This window comes from Aethalodelphis obliquidens, unplaced genomic scaffold (genome assembly GCF_003676395.1).
Source record: "Aethalodelphis obliquidens isolate GAN/ISIS:26980383/991018 unplaced genomic scaffold, ASM367639v1 scaffold8, whole genome shotgun sequence".
Lineage (NCBI taxonomy): Eukaryota > Metazoa > Chordata > Mammalia > Artiodactyla > Delphinidae > Aethalodelphis > Aethalodelphis obliquidens.
The window spans coordinates 44,791,781-44,805,711 of NW_020837952.1; the positions used below are offsets into that span (position 1 = coordinate 44,791,781).

The 13,931-nt window shown below is 37.5% G+C and overlaps 1 protein-coding gene across 1 annotated transcript in view; it reads left to right on the top strand.

Annotated features, from left to right (window-relative positions):
- The window catches only part of SPIC (Spi-C transcription factor), a 51,725-nt gene that overhangs the window by 1,632 nt on the left and 36,162 nt on the right, over window positions 1–13,931 (top strand). The window contains exon 2 of the mRNA XM_027107328.1: window positions 116–514. The gene's annotated coding sequence lies outside the window, so the exon portion shown is untranslated. The remainder of the gene's footprint in view (window positions 1–115; window positions 515–13,931) is intronic.

Here is a 13,931-nt window from a genome sequence, read left to right on the forward strand (position 1 = left end):
CACTTTCGACGCAAGTCCCCGGCGCGCAGGGTGTAGATACTGCGGAAGCCGCAAGGAAAAAAAAAAAAAAAATTCAAGGACTCCAAGTCTCCCCTGCTTCTGTTTTCTTGGACAGGAAAGGCTTCCGAAATAGGGAAGTTCGAATTTTCATTTTAAATTCTGACACCAAGAAGTGGTGAATCCGCCAACCGGGAATGCGCGTCGGGCCTCGATGCGGCAGCCTGACTGGAAGCGGGCGCAGCTTGCGGCGTCGCAGAAATGACTTGTCCTGAGGCGCCCTGCGGGCGTTGACCCGATTTTCCACTGGCTCCTTCCTCCGACTAGGAAAGAGGGCTACCTTATAATAATAGGAAGAGCCCCGCGCCACCAATGCGGAGCCGCCTAAACTGAGGCCGCCAAAGAGACTTTTGGCGTCGCAGTGGCCTGCAGGGTCAGCGTTAGCGTCCCTCCCTCCTTTCTTCTACCTGTACCTTCTCCGATGCTAGCTAAAGGCAGTCATTACTCTATAGAAAAGGTATGTATTTTGAAGGCAACATCGTTTTTCAAAATGCGGTCATTCCTGTGACTATTGATCTGGTTTTACAGTTCCTGCTTACCAAAAAGAAACGTTTGAGGAAACAAGTATAGTAGCGTGCTAGAATTAAAGGTAAACATTTAGTTTATAAGTCTGTGGAATTTTATTCTTCAGACAAACATTTGGAATTGACCTCACCTCTTTAAAGTCTTTGGTCAAATGTTATTAATATTTAAAATTGCAACCTACTCTACATCCCCTTTATCCTGATTTTTTAGTAGAAGGTACCACTAAACATAATTTACTTATTATGCTTATTTATTGTCTACTGCCTCTCACTAGAATGTAACATCTATGAATGCAAGTATTTTTGTTTATTTTGTTCACTGTTTTGTTCTTGTACTTGGGCACTAAACAAATATTTGAGAGAATGTGTTGAATTATACGTTTTTAAGGCCAATAACATAAACATTAGTTAACTTAAACATATATTATGCAATATTATTAAACTTGTTTCCTAAACTAGGCATATCTGAACCACCTGTCCTATTTGATAGGAGAGGCCAAGCTCTCTTCTTCAAGAAAGTTGTTATATTTGAAGAGGAACCACCAGATGGTGGTATTGCTTCAGGCTAATTCTCAGCAGAATGAGATCAGTTGGTCTAATTGATTAAAAGTGGAGTAGACAATCCTTTTCGAATCTTACGGTCCAGTAATAATTTATTAAATTTTAAAACGTGAATGTTTAAATGCAGTCCAAGCAAGTAAAACAATTTCAAAATTCTTTTGACTATAAAGCCACAATACGATCAAATAAGTTTAAAATTTTAAAGCTGGAAGGAACCTCAATTCCAAACATCTCAATTGCACATGAAGAAGTAGAAACAAGCTAAGTGATAGAGCCAGGACAGCAACTCTGATCATTTGACTTCCAGGCCTGAAGTAACTGCATTATGATGCCTTCTGTAACTGAGCCGTGATCTATACATTTGGTAAATGGATTTGCAAACACATGACCATACTGTAGTTTCCTAAGTTAGAAACTTAAACATTTCTGTGCGTTACATTACCTAGTGGAAGTTACTTTCTTTTGCTCAGATTTTATTCCATGAAGCAGAAACCTATGAAATATAATAAGTATAAATATATAAGTATAATAAATATAAGCTTCAGAAGGACTTAATGCTGTGTATTTATAATTGTTTTTTAAACTAAGGAATGTTTTGAAATCATAACTAGGTGTGTGATTTTTTTTCATACATCTTTATTGGAGTATAATTGCTTTACAATGTTGTTTTAGTTTCTGCTGTACAACAAAGTGAATCAGCCGTATGCATACATATATCCCCATAGCCCCTCCCTCTTGTATGTCCCTCCCACCCTCCCTATCCCACCCCTCCAGGTGGTCACAGAGCACATCTCCATGTGCTATGCGGCTGCTTCCCACTAGCTATCTATTTTACATTTGGTAGTGTATATATGTCAATGCTACTCTCTCACTACGAGGTGTGTGATTTTCACAAATTATGTATTGTATTTCAAATGTTTCATTTCAATAACATGTACTTTGTCAAAGAATTTCTCTTTAGACTAAGGGGTCTTCTTTTAATTGAGAAATAATTCACATACAATAATATCATTTTTAAGTGTCCAATTCAGTGGTTTTTAGTATATCCGCAAGGTTTGCAACAGTCACCACTGTCTAATTCCAGAATGTTTTCATCACCCCAAACAAAAACTCTATACCCATTAAGCAATAACTCCCTATTGCTCCCCTCCTAGCTGCTGATAACCTTTCTGTAGCTACGAATTTGCCTATTTTAGATATTTCATATAAGTGAAATCATACACTATTTGTCCTTTTGCGTCTGGCTTATTTCACTTACCATAATGTTTTCAAGGTTAATCCATGTTGTGGCATGTATGAAATACTTCATTCCTTTTTACTGCTAAGTAATATTCTGTTGTATGGATATACCATGTTTTGTTTATCCATTCATCAGTTGATGGATATTTGAGTTCCCATTTTTTGGCTCTTTGAATAATGATGCTACAAACATTTGTGTACATGTTTTTGTGGAAATACACGTCTTCAGTTCTCTTAGTTATATGCCTAGGAGTGGAATCGCTGGGTCATATGGTATCTCCACAACTAGAGAAAGCCCGCATGCAGCAACGAAGACTCAATGCAGCCAAAATTAAAATAAATAAATTTATTTAAAAAAAAATTGTCTTGGCTATCCTGGATCCCTTGCATTTCCATATTGAATTTTAGGATCAGCTTGTTTGTTTATGCAAAGAAAGGCAGTTGGAATTTTGATAAGGATTTTACTGACTTCATAGATTAATTTGAGGAGTATTGCCATTGTAATAGTGAGTCTTCCCCATTCATGAATGTGGGATGTTTTTCCATTTATTACGGTCATCTTTACTTGTTTTCAACAACATTTTATAGTTTTCAGTGTACAGGTCTTGTACCTTTGGTTAAACTAATTCCTGAATATTTTGAGTTTTTTGAGACTAAGGGTTCTTAACCCTTAGTCGGCACTTCCATCATATTCTCATTTGAGGTACAATTTCAAAATTTCATAATATTCTTTTGAGAGAATAGTTAACAATGAGCACCCATGTACCTAACACCCATCTGTAATAATCATCAGTTTATGGCCATACTTCATAGCCACTCTTGTTCCAAAATCATCCCTACCATTTGCACCCACTCACTAAATTCTTTGTAATCAGGTGTCCACACTTGTACCAGTCAGCTGTGGCTAGGGGAACAGTGTCCACTGGAGGATCATATTTGCTTTCATATGTACCATATGCATGAATAAGGGTGCAGGAAGGGGGAAGTTATAGTAGCTGGACACACTAGGTATTCACAGTTATTTTCTAATACCAGTATTTGTCCCCTTGGAGTGGATGTGGCTGGCATTAAGTACAGTATTAATGGCTCTTCCTAAACTATGTCTTGCTGTGATTGTCTTCTGCCCTGGAGAGCTGAGGAAGCAGGACCTCATTCACTAGGGAGGACATAACACACGCCACAGTAGCCCAATGCCTATGGTCTCAGATCTTTCATAAACCACCCTCTTGACCAACCCAGCCCCTTCCTCCCACCTTCCTCTTTTTCCTGAGGGCAAGACTGCCTTGTCTCTCTTATCGAAGTTATTATACCAGAAGTGAGAGTTTCTCTCTCATTGCTTTATTTCCTCTCAAATCTCATTATAGAAAGGTGGGGGCATTTCTTATTTTGAAATTCTTGCCAGCTGGAGAAACCTGGGATAAGGAACCGTTTTATTTTCTAACCCAGGAAGCCTGGGCTCTCTGTATCTCCTCCAAATTATTCTTACAAACTGAACAGTTCTCTAGTGTCTTTCTCTCTTCCCATTGCTTATACTCAGCTCTGAGAAGCCAAATGACACGCTGAATATTCTGCCTGGAAATATCTCAGCCAGCTAGGCATGTTCATTCACTGTGTTATCTATATTTCAAGTTACTACAGGGAACATTTTTATCCACTGTTGCACAGCTGTTTACCCTAAAAGATTTTCGCCAGTCCTTCAGCTCTCACTAACAGCCTCTTCATTTTCCCAGCCTCCACCCACAGTATGGTTCCAAAGTCAATGCCATGTATTTTAAATTTCTGTGTACCCCATCTCTAGTACCAATTTCTATATGTCAGTTGTTTATTGCCGCGTAACAAACTGCTTCAAAATGTAGGGACTTAAACCAGCAGTAATTATTATTTATCACAATCATATGGATTGGCCAGGCAGTTCTTCTGATCTTGCTGGAGGTTATTCACACAGCTATATTCAGCTGGTACATTGGCTGACTTGGTTGGCCTCTCTCTCCATGTGGTCTTTCATCCTCACAAAAGCTAGACTGATCTTGACATGGCTGTGGCAGTGCCATACTCCTAGGTATAGACGTAACAGAAATGCATGCACATGTGTACCAAGAGACATGTCTAAAAATGTTTACATAGCATTATTCATAAAAATAAACTGTAAACAACCCAAATATCTGTCCATAGTAGAATGGATTCATAAATTGCAATGTATTTACATTATGGACATCTATATAACAAGGCAAATGAAAGAAGTACAGTTGTATACTGGAGAAATATAAATACATAATTGAACAGAAGAAGCAGACACCAAAGAAAGCATACTATGTATGATTCCGTGCATATAAGTTCAAAACCAGGCAAAACTGAACTATAATGTAAATTTTTGGAAAGGAGAAAGTGGGTAGGTGGAAGCATGAGGAAAGTTTCTGGAATGTTCTGATATTCTGTTTTTTGACCTGACTTCTTTGCTTCTTTGATAATTCATTGAATAGTACATTTATATTTTGTGTGTTTTTCTATGTGTTATATTTTTTAAAACATTTGAAGAAACCATTAGGATGACATTTCCACCTATCTAACTGGTAAATTTTTTAAGAAGTGGCACGTGGGAAAATTGTCGCTCTCATCCACTGTGCAATCTTTTGGATGACCATTAGGCAGCATCTACATACAAAATTTTAAATGCACATATACCCCTGACAAAAATTTCGCTTACGGGAATTGACATAGATGTGCTTGCACATTTACACAGCCACATTTGTATTATGCTATGCATATGCGTGAAATTCTGAACGTTTGTACAAGAAACCCTTAGGAATGGTTACTCTGCAGAGTAGACTGCAGATCTGAAGTGCAGGGAGACACTTTTTCTTGTATACCCTTTGTGCTGTTTGAATTTTATACCATGGATTACTCTTTTAATAAAAGTAAACTAGTTGGCTTTTTTTGCTTATTTGTTTCTACTTACCCAAGGTCATCTGGTTAAAAGGGACAGAGCCTGGATTTGAGCCCTAGTCTAACACCAAAGCCCACACCATCAACCATAACTCTGAATTTTCCTTGTGGAGTCTCTGTTTTCTCTCCTAGAAAGTGAATGTATTTGTCTAGATTGCAAGGGTCTCTTTGGAGACCGACATGGAAGCCCTGTTATATAATCTGAGCCAACACCGCAGATATGTAGGAGAGATCTACCACTGAGAAATGGCATTAGTGCCCAGGTATCACCCCTGGACACTCTATCCACCAAGTCTACCACAGCAGGATTCATCCAGTCCCTACCAGATGAGAGATAATGCCACACGTGGATGTGCCAGATAGAGGAGCTTACAGAAGCTGGTAGTTTGAATAGTCAATAAATCTTGCCAGGAGCTGGGGGAGAGCAAGAGCATAATAGGTAAATATAGCACAAAATCTACATGTTAAAATTAAATTACACAATTAACTTTTGAGGAATTTAAACCACTCAGCTATGCATTGACTATAATGACCATTTATACAGTTTTCAAATCTTGTATGATACAAGATAGCTGTGGCTTTTGAAGTTAACCAATACATTTATTTATTTATTTATGTCTGCGTTGGGTCTTCGTTGTTGTGCACAGGCTTTCTCTAGCTGCGGCAAGCGGGGGCTACTCTTTGTTGTGATGCGTGGGCTTCTCGTTGCGGTGGCTTCTGTTGTTGCGGAGCACAGGGCCTAGGCGTGCAGGCTTCAGTAGTTGTGGCTCGCGGGCTCTAGAGCTCAGGCTCAGTAGTTGTGGCGCACGGGCTTAGTTGCTCCGCGGCATGTGGGACCTTCCTGGACCAGGGCTCGAACGCGTGTCCCCTGCATTGGCAGGTGGATTCTTAACCACTGTGCCACCAGAGAGGTCCCAGCCAATATATTTAAAAAATGAACACACAGACAAAATGTACTAGAGTAGGACTTTGAAAATGGAATTTAAAAAAAAAAAAAACTTTGTTATTGTCATTTTTTGCTGTTACTGTTGCACTAACAGGAAAAGGAAATAAAGTCATATTAGTGAACATAATAGTCATGATTGAGATCACTAAAATTGCTTGTGTTGTTCGCAGCTAAGAAAGCAAAGGTTTGGAGCTTTATTTAAAAATAAACAAAATGTAATTAACCATCAACGGACAACTTCAAGCTGCACAATCAATTCTATTTACTTTCCAGTGATTCAAATGGGTTGTTAGGAGGAAAAAGCATCTGATCAATCATTGCCTCAGCTCTGCTTTTCTCTTAAGCTACAGTCCTGAACCTCCTCCTCCTTACTAGAGGGTTCTCTATGAACATGCATTCAAGATCCACATATCTAAAATTGAACATATATCTCCCCAACTAAAAAGTAAAACAAACGAAACTCCCCAAATATGGTTCACTCTCTCAACTTCCCTATTTCTCTGCTCAGTGATCCAAATTCTACTTCACCTTACCACTTATGGGTTAATGCAGACTTGCTTCTTTCTCTGACCTTCTGTTGAATTCACAATGACCAACCCCTATTTATTCTTCCTTTACTTCCTACTCTTAGATGGTAGCCACTTAACTGATCCATCTCTGCTTCTCCCCAACCCCAGATACCCTTGAACACCACCATTTTGCATGTACTAAATATTCAATAAATGTTAACAGAATAAATCATGTTTATTTCTCAATTATAACGCTTTAAAACTCATTTGCAGAAAGATATTTGTAATTGTTGGTTACTTACTTTTCCATTAGACTGTGAGCTCCTTAAGGGCAGGGCTTAAGGAGGGCTTATTTTTCTCTGTATCCCCAGTGCTACCACAATGGAGTTCAATAAATGTTTATTGAATTCATGAGTGGATGAGGCCTGAGCTACTTAACTCAGCAGTCAAATACTTCCACAATCTTATCTACCTAACTACCTCTCTCCAGATTAGGCAAACATTGTGGAATTGGGGGGGAAACTGACTGTTTCCAGGAATGTCTAGATTTTGGTTCTAGAGTGAAGTTTGCATTTTCATCAGGGAAGACATCCAATCTTCAAAGCACCCAAAGACCTTGAATATGTGGAATTAGTTTCTGGTTCTGCATATCTACAAGTTCCCAGGGGATGCTAATGCTACTTGTCCACAGACCCCTTCAGTAATTAGAGTTCTATGCTCTGTGCCCTATTTCTTCAATATTATCTTCAGGACATGCCTTCTGCCTGACTAATACTGTAACGTTTTATATATGGCTTCTCCTGCCTGGGATGTTTTCTTCATTTATTTCCCCCTATTCGAATCCAACGCATCTTTTCAGGCTCTTTCTCCCGCGCAAAGCCTTCCCTAGCTATTCTAGTGCTCCTACTCCAGAATGTTTTTTTTTTTTTTTTATGCTATTAAAGTATCCACTGTTGGTGCTTAGAGTTTGACCCATCTACAATTATTGGTTATCATTGTGTATATGCAAGTACCCAGTTATATACTTCTTTTTCTTTCCTGTGAGGCTTAGCACAATAGTAAGCTAAGCCTTGGAATTTCCCCAGTCTACTCAAATGAGGCAGTCCAATCTAAACAACAATCTATTCAAAAATTAATGATATTAAAATACCTAAAATGAGTTTATATTAAAATTCAAAATTTTCTCTTCAGTATCTGAAACAATGAAATTTGCTACTGCTGTTTCTGCCCCAACTTCCAAAACCAAAAACAAATAATATAGTTTGCATGAGAACTTTGGCATTATAGAGAATAAAAGGTTGGTCCTATAGCATATGAACTGGTATTATGGTGTGATTTCAATAGCCTGGTTAAACAACACGCCTTATACCAAATACCATGTTGCATATCAAATATTGAAGTGACCTCCCTGCCTGGTGAAAAACAAAGAATCTTTATTATTGATATAGAGAAGTTGTTTTAAATTTTAAAGTTAAAATAAGGAAGTTCTTTGAATATTGCCTAACTCACTATTGTGGGAAAAAGTTAGAAGCATTCCAGAACATACCACCCTATTTTGCATTTCTATTGAACAGTTTTTTATTTTTTTACCAACTTGCAATATTTGCTTTATAAAATAAACTCTAACTCAAATATCAATTTATCATTTTAACAAGAGAAAAGAGCTGTATTGTATATTATCAAATTCCTGACCAGATAGACGTTTTGGTTGTAAATTATTAAACTACAAAATCTCTTGGTAAACTATGAAACACCAGCTCCACAAATGGAAAGCACTTTAATCGTTATTACACATAAGGTATAACATCTCTGCAAAATGCTGGAAAGTATGTGCTAAATGAGTACACCTGTTAACAGTACTGTATCAATTGAATGGGAGACATAAAGCAAAATGAATCTTATTCTTAGTAAATTTTAGTAATTTAAATCTGTTTCTTTCATTTACACTCCGAAGGATTTTCATTCTTAATTTGGTTTACTTCTGTTCACAAAATGAATAACAAAGTGAAATTCTCAGAATACAGACATCAATACTGATTTTTAATTATCTTTTATTTTATTTAGCTCTCTAGCTTCTGATAAAATATTTATGGAGGAGGTTATTTTTAGTTCAGGCTTTGCAAAGCTCTCTTGTCACCTCGCAACCTGAGTTCATCAGAATGGAGCAACACAGGATATAGACTCAGTAGAGACCAGAAGGGCTAAGCAGGCATGGCATTTTTGTAGAATTGTTAGATCTGGAAAAAACTCGGTGATCATCTGGGCCAGTCTCCCTGTTTTGCAAGTAGGGGCAATATGGCCCTGAGGTCACCCAGCTCATTAGTTATAGAGTCAGGCTTAAATTATTCTCTTTCTCGTCAGTCCATGGTTCTTTCCACCTTGTTAAGTGACACATGGGGAAACTAAGAACAGTAAGAGCATCCAGAAAGACAAGTAGATAACATAGGTAACACAGTCTCTTCTAAACTGACTGGGAAACTCTGCCGTTTTATCCACACCCCATTCAACACTCAAAGGTCTGCCGTCACTGAGAGACCTAAACTTCAACCAGTAATTGAAAATTACTAGATTGTTAATTACACAAATGGAACATCTCAATGTGTTTTATTATCCATATTTGTCACTGGCTGTCCACATTTTTCAAAAAGGGAAACAAATATTGGCTTCCCACGAATCGTCACTGTTGTGTGCCCTTTATTTTCACCATAATGCATTTTCTAATATTTATCAAGTGCTTACCGTGGGTCAGCCAGTATGGTAATCGCTTCAACTGCACTACTTAATTCACTCTTCATAAATAACCCTAAAAAGTAGATACTATTATTCTCCCACATTTTAAAGGCAATGAAATTGAAGCTTAGACAGGTTAAGTTACCCAAGACATATAGCTAGTAAGTGGCAGAGCTAAGATCGGATCCCAAGCTGTTTGACATCAGAACCAGACCTCTTAAGCACTATTGCTGTGTTCTGCTTCTGGGAAAGAAAGCAGCCTACCCAAAATAAGGAACTTCCTTATTAACATATATATATATTTCATATATGTATGAAAATATTTCTCATATATATGAAAACTGAAAATATTTACATAGTTTCTAAATGGTATGTCCTTCTTTTCCTTTTATTTGGGATAGATAGTAATAGTCAATATGAGAAAGTTCAGACTAACTTAGTCATTTTCAATTTAAATTTTATTTTTTGCAATGCATAGTTTTTAAAAAGTTACATATATGTGATATGTAATAACATATATATGTAGATATGTCCAAAAAAAGAAATTCAAATAATACAAAAAGTAAATAATGAAGTCTCTCTTGCCCCAGATTTCCACACCATCACCTTCTCAGAATTAATCACTATAAATGGTCTTGTGTATCCTTCCAATGTCTTCCATGCATATACATGTATAATTCCTTTATTATCAATGGAAGCATGATATTTACATTGTTCTTTATCTTTTTACAATTAACAATAATATATCTATATATTGATATTGATAAATTGATATAGATATCTATATATTGATATTGATATATTGATATTGATATAGAATATTGATATTCTATATCAATACACATAGATTTACCTCATTCTTTTTAACGTTGGCAAAATGTTCTGCTGGGGAGGCATGGGGGAAGAAAGTGAAATGAAAAGGTGGAAATTTATTAACACTAATAAAGAGCGTATCTTAGGTTCTGTCTTCTAGATGTGACTAGAAGATCCTTAGCCCCCCTACAAAGCCCACAGATATGTCATCTCAGCCTCCAAGTAATGGGGACAGATACAGGTGGACATTTTGGTGCCATCACACAGGGAGGCTCACACTGTGCTAGTTTTGGCAGGAAGAGGTGCAGGAGGACGTTTAGTGTTGTCACTAACCTTAAACCAGGCACCCTATGCTCTACTCGTCTCCAGCCCTAGCACACCTTTCAGATCTTTCATCCACACAGTACCTTGCTTAATCTGTTGATTCTTTCTGTAGATCAAAGAAGTAGAAATGAAGAACAAGTGATTAACAGATGACCAGATCTCTTCCCTAGCTCCCCCTTCAGTAACCTCATAAACAAACTGTGTGAACCAGATAGCACCTGAAGAAAAATCACAGGCTGACGAGCCCGCACACAAGCCTGCACACAGTGGGGGATGGCGACGACTCTGACCCCCTATCTCAATGCTTAACTGAGATTACTTCCCTTTTTCCCTTTAAAAGCTTTCATGGCTGAGCAGAATCTTTGGAAATGGTTTTTGGGGAACACTGAGTCCACCATCTCTCCAGATTGCCAGCATTCTGCTTCAAAGCAACTTTCATTTCTACCTACATTTGTCTCTCTCTGTATTGATTTTTGAGCAGTGAGCAGCTGGACCTGATTCGGTAACACTATCACTGCACTACAGAGAACAACAGGACATTCCTTCCCCTACCATGTCCTACTAAAACTTTCGTGTCAAAACAGCTTGTCCAGTTCTTGGTTTTGACACGATGCACAAGTTCTTCAAATCTGAGTGATAGACAACACACAACACTCGAAATTGGCTCTCTCCTCAAGTAACTAATTCCCTTGGAATAAGAGCCTTTTTAGGAAGCTCCAGAGTCTTTCATGCAAACTGGTAGACCCTCTCCAGCTAAAGTCCAAATATTCTCAGTTGGGTCTCAATCCATTTAATAACACTCTATTCATTGGCTCAAGATGGGTCATCCCACCCCCTCCGTACCTCCCATCCCCTAAGCACACACGATGAGACACTGCTATAGAGTCCCCTTAACCTCATGTGAACCCTATTGGTATGCATGGAAAAAAGGGGGTTTTATTAATGGACATAAAAATTGATGTTATTGTTCTCCTTTACAGCTGAGGAAAGTGAGGTTAAGTACCACAGATGGAAAGAAGCGGGTCTGGGGTGTTCAAACAGGGGACTGATATTAATTGATATTAAAGTCTTCCGTCCCTCCAACTCAAAATATACTTCTCAAATGAAAACGTATTCACTTTGCTTTGCCAAGTACTAAAATGTGTCTTAAGGCTGTTACCTGGCCAATTACTATTATTGAAAATAATACACTAAATAGTTTCCATTATTACATTATTTTTTAATTTATTTTTTCTTTTAGTGATGTATACTTGGTGTACAATATTATATAAATTACAGGTGTACAATATAGTGATTCACAATTTTTAAAGGTTATACTCCATTTATAGTTATAAAATATTGGCTATATTTCCCGTGTTGTATAATATATCCTTGTAGCTTATTTTATACCTAATAGTTTGTATCTCTTAAGCCCCTAGCCCTATGTTACCCCTCCCCTCTTCCCTCTCCCCACTGGAAACCACTACTTTGTTCTCTATATCTGCGAGTCTGCTGCTTTTTTGTTATATTTGCTAGTTTATTGTATTTTTTAGATTCCACATATAAGTGATATAAGTGATACTGTATTTGTCTTTCTCTGTCTGACTTATTTCACTTAGCATAATGCCCTCCAATCCATCCATGTTGCTGCAAGTGACAAAATTCCATCTTTTTTATGGCTGAGTAGTATTCCATTGTATTTATGTATACCACAGCTTTTTTATCCATTTATCTGTTGATGGATACTTAGGTTTTATTTATTTTTATAAATGTTCTAATATGTATTATAAGTGATGATCTCTATTTGATATTGACTGAGGCAGCATAATATATTTCTTCAACAAATCTTTCTGCCAGATACTTTGATGGACTCTGGTGATAAAGTAGTGAAGCAAAGTTTATTTGAAATGAATACTGGATTGAGTTTGGGTTGGGGTCCTCAATCCCCTCTCCCACCAGGGCGACTTTCATGTGTTTTATATATTGACATTCCTCGTGAGAGTCTTAACATAGAAACTAGTTCCATTGATTAAAAAAGAAAAAGCTGTGAAAATCACTGGGTCCCCAAAGTCCCCTCAGAATCCTAGATATGTGTATTATCATGGAGAAATGTGGGGGTTTTTTTCTTTTTTCCTTGAAGAGTTACTTACAAGCTATATGTGGACATAATGTTTGAGACAACTCAACAATAATATGAAGTAAAGTAAATTACTTTGCTTGAATGAATGAAAACAACATATTTACTTTTAACAAAATATAGCATTTTCCCTCAAGGATACAGAACACTAAGATTCCTTGCCTTCTCAAAAAAAAAAAAACCCTCATATTTTATTGTTTCTGATATCTTAAATTTGCCTTGTCCTATCAGCATTTTTAAAGAACCGTCTAAATGCATTTTAATTGACTTCTCTCCTTTCAAAATGTCTGACAATCTTTTAAGCAATAAAGGAAGGAAATACCAAACTGGCAAGATGTGGGATGTGAAAATGGTTCTATGGGCATGAGAAAACTGCTCCTATTATGTTAGCAAGTTTCGAGTCCTTTACAAAAAGAAGAACTGGCCTTTTAATACCAGCTTTGCTTAGTCATGTAATTTTTCTTAAAGTTATTTTGCAGTTATGTATTGGCTTTTTCGCTGGCATCAACGTGGGAATCAAAGTCACATGAATTGAAGCTTGTGCTAATTTTTTTGTCGTTTGCCTCTTTGACACCTATCTAGGGTATACAAGTGTTATGAAACTCATAGCAAAGACCTCCAGTCATTACAGGGGGGAAAAATCATACCCCTTATTTTTCTGACTTAAAAGTACTTTGTTTTTTTCTTTAGATTATATAAGACTACTATTTCACATTATTATGGTGCTTGGTACAAGGTAGTGAACTTCTTTGGTAATAAACATGCCAGGTACTCATTGTTGGCCCTTGGCAACATTGTGAGGTAGAGTTGTTATCCCTGGATCCTTCACTGTGGGTGGTCTCTTCAGCCTGGCAGCCAGGGCCTTCCTAGAGCACAAGACCTCTGCACACAGACTCATATCTGCGTTTTCTGGCCAAGTCCCTCAAGCTCCAGATCTTTCTGAGTTCTTTCCCTTCCTTATCCCTCAGTGACTTCCAGCTACCATAAGACATTCACACTGAAGCATCAGAAAAAAAGAACAGTGTTGTTCCCAAGTAAAAACTTTCATTGTTGTTCTAGGATTTTCTGAAGTTACAAATAATATGGGAATTCAGGTAGCTAGAGGGGGAAATATTTCCCCCACCCTCAGATTTCTTCAGGGGCTTTTCAAATTCTACCCCCGGAGAGGG